Source organism: Montipora foliosa, chromosome 7 (genome assembly GCF_036669935.1).
Source record: "Montipora foliosa isolate CH-2021 chromosome 7, ASM3666993v2, whole genome shotgun sequence".
In the NCBI taxonomy this organism is placed as follows: Eukaryota; Metazoa; Cnidaria; class Anthozoa; order Scleractinia; family Acroporidae; genus Montipora; species Montipora foliosa.
In genome coordinates this window covers 26,524,448-26,528,299 of record NC_090875.1, presented here as the reverse complement: position 1 = coordinate 26,528,299, position 3,852 = coordinate 26,524,448, and the positions used below count along the sequence as shown (strand labels likewise).

Genomic DNA, 3,852 nt, shown 5'->3' with positions numbered 1-3,852 from the left:
TACTCTGTTCTCTAAAATCATAATCTCATGCTTGCATTTGTGTCACTGAGTGAACCAAGCTATTAGGCTTTCCCTACTACATGTATACTGCACCTAGAAATTTGTAAAACACTCCTAATAACAAATGACCTAAGAACAGTTGTCATGAACTGTCCTCTTGATAACTAACACCATTACTATGCTCTGTGCCATATGATGGACCGGATTATCCGCATTGTCTTCAGATGTGGGACCTGGAGAATTCCGATCTGGAGTTACTGACGGTGAATTCTCTGGTTTTAAAAGTTTATAGTCTGTTATAATCACTGTTATGCTTCCTACGGTAACAGCCATGTGTTGTGCACTGCTTCTATCCACATTTTTTAGCTTGGGCCTAGAAATGAAAAAGAAAGCAAAGGACTTCCTTACCGACAGTCATATTTGAAATAGGAAGGAAACAAAATCTTTAGAACAAAATGATTGGCTATAACTATACCTTGATTTTTTGAATGGTTTCTTTGTCATCACCTTCTTTAAAGGGGGTGGTGATGTGACAAACTGTTGTGCTACTTGTTGGGCAACTAACTGCGAATTTAGTTTTGGTTTCCTAAAAATTAAAACCAAACAAAATTTATGACAAAATGTTTCTTGCTTCCCCCTGCATGTGGATAACTAGTCTAAAAGAAGTTTTGCCTATGTGTTGATATGAGGCAAGTGACCAGTGCAGTCAAAAGAGAACGACCCATTCCCACAGTAGATGAAGTTGTCCATGATCTAAATGGGAGTACAGTCTTCACTAAACTAGATGTTGAGTGGGCTATTCACAGGTTGAATCAAGTGAAGATTCCAGGCCAATTACTACATATGCTACACACAAGGGACTCCTTAGGAATAGCCGATTGATGTTCTGTGCTCCAGAGATGTACCAGCAAGTGATACAACAAGTCTTGGCGGGTCGCAAAGGGATGAAGACTTAACATTCACAATGACATCATAGTGCATGGAAAGATGACTGAGGACCATGACAAGTGACTTGGAAAGGCCTTAGAAAGGATCCAGGAAAGGGGTTTGACCTGAAACAAACAGAAGTGCATAATTATTTCATACCGGTATGTCTGAGCTTGAGATTATGGGGCACTGGGGCAAAGTAGAGGCAATCATAAAAGCCAGACAACCAGAGTTAGCAGCTGAGGTGCACAGGTTGTTAGGCCCTTGAACTTCTGTGCAAGTCATTCATACCTGATTTGGCTACCATAATTATCAGAGCCTCTAAGAAAACTAACGAGGAAAGAAGTTCAATTTCACTGGGGTAAGGAACAAGACAGCATTCATTGAGTTAAAAAGGGGCTAGGAAACACAGAGACCCTTGGATATTTAGACAATTATTTGAAAACCAGTCTTGTAACTGACACCAGCACGGTAAGCCTTGGTGCATTTTTGATGGAAGTGATGGTGAAGGGCTAGTGATTTGCTTTACAAGCAGAAGCCTGACGGATGTTGAAAGGCACTATTCACAAACTGATCAAGAAGTTCCGGGCATTGTGTTGGCATGTGACCGGTTGCTCATGTACTTAATAGAACAGCCTTTGCATCTCTAACAGATCATAAGCTGTTAGAGTTTATCTACTCTAAGAAATCAAACCCAAGCGCAAGAGTCAGTCGGTGGGTGTTAAAAGCTTCAGTCCCATCATTTCACTTTGAGGCACATCCCAGGGAAAGAAAACATTGCCCACACCTTATCTCGTCTCACCGCTGGTGTCACCAAACTGTAGAAAGCTGTGCTCCAAAGCATGTGAGGTTTGTTATAGAATCTTCAACTCCTCAAGCCTTGTCTACGTAAGAGGTACACCCACATCAGGAATTGACGAAGAGCTGTCAAATGTGATAAAATGTATTAAAAATGAAGGGTGGCAAAAGCTTGCGAACAAGAGGTACTTGATGATTAGGAGTGAGCTCTCAGTCAATAGAAAATTATTGGTACTGAGAGGAGCTAAAATCAGTATCCGTTCAAGTTTGTGAGAAGAAGTATTGGAACTTGCCAAGAGGGTCACCCATGGATCATGGCAATGACGTGCAGACTTTGCACCAAAGTTTGGTACCCAAATTGTGATGCAAGGATGCTGAGAGATTCTGCAAAATAACTGAGAGCCTCAAGAACATGTTTCTTACTCATGGACTACCAGTGAGTATTGCTACAGACTATGGGCCACAATTTGCAAGCTGAGAATGTCAGAAGTTTGAAGAAAAAGAGGGTATTGACCATAGAAGAGTAACACCTCTTTGGCCACAGGAAAATGAAGTAGAGGGACCCAACCGTTCTCTACTCAAGAGGATCAAGATTGCTCAAATTAAGAAGAAAGACTAGAGGAAAGAGATTGACTCATTCCTCACCATGCAAAAAACAACCCCACACGGTACAACTGAAGTAAGTCCTCTTGAGTTCCTGTTCGAGAGGAAGTTGTAAACCTGTATTCCAAGAATTGAATGTTCCCCTCTCCTCAAAAACCAACATTTGACTTGATTTGTGTCAATTGTTAATTTCAGTTTACAGTGTCCCCAATTAGTGCTCCAGCGCTAGAAGGACTAGACACTTAAATAAAGTCCCTTCCTTTTTTTCGGGACTATTAGTATATGTTTATATATATTAGATTTAAGTTTGTCTTTTAAAAGCTTGGAAGATGTAGTGTAGGCGCAGTTTTGAATTAGGGCAGTGACTCCTTACCTCCGTATTACTTTTAGAATGCAAGAAGGGCTGCCTTTCATCCATTGAGGGGTAAATCACCATGATACTTAACTAAACCCGACTGTGTGAGAAAAACCACAGTTGTTGTTGCTTATTGAAACAAAAGTGTTGATCCGTATCATGGAGTCTTCACTCTGATTGTGCCTTCTAAAAACAAATGAACAACTTGTTCTTTACAAATACGTATCTTTTGAAATGAAACACTTTTTCTAAGTTTCAACCCACTTCCATCCTTTCTTTCTTTTCCTTCCCTGGTTCAATTTGTTGTTTATCTGGTTTAATCCGTGGTCTTATAACCGATCTGAGTGGGACATTACAGTCATATTTTAAGAAGGAGTGGGCTTGTTGATTCACCAAAATGAAGCAATTTCTTTCATGAAACAGCGACCTTATTCAAGAGCTTAACTATCTCCGGTTTAGAATGAAATGTAAATAGACATCCTGTATAAAATGGTTTACCTTTGGTTTATAGCACTAAAGGAAAAGGATTGTTGGCATTGAGCAAATGTAAAATTGCACCAAAAAGCAATAACAATAAGTGCAATTATTACACTGAGTTGAACAAAATAGAAATAAATCCAAAAACGTAAGGATTTGATTGCTTCTCCTTCTGACATGTACGGTTTGGTTTGCTAAAGTATTAGTTGACAAAGGTCAGTTAGCCTCAAGAGTTTACGAAGAAGAGAAGCTCATTAAACTTGCTTTTAACTAAATGGGTTTTGGTGCTAATATGAATAACAGATCTCCTAAAATCCATGTTTTTTCCTAAAAACGAAGAGGAAAGTGCCTCAAGAGGATGCATGGAGAGCAGGCTTTATGATTTTTTTCTTTAAGGGTGGGTTATTTGATAAGAATGCTTGAGTTTGTTTCTACTGCTATACATCATCCAAGCAATGTTTCTGTTTCCAGAAAACAAAACTGGCCAAGATGTTACACAATCATTGGATTAAACTTTTATGCAACCATTTTATCTTGCTTCACTCACGAGAAGTAGCTGCTAATAAAGTGAGTGAAAACGAAGAACAGAGGATATAACAGATGCAAACATGCACTTGAAATTTTTTTTAATAACATAATGGCAACAAAGGATCCCTCCGTCTGATCATATATGGATGCAGATCATTCTTTTC

At 39.2% G+C, this 3,852-nt stretch overlaps 1 pseudogene; it reads right to left on the bottom strand.

Annotated features, from left to right (window-relative positions):
- Nucleotides 1-3,852, bottom strand: part of LOC138011599 (YY1-associated factor 2-like) — a 4,942-nt pseudogene continuing 1,090 nt past the window's right edge.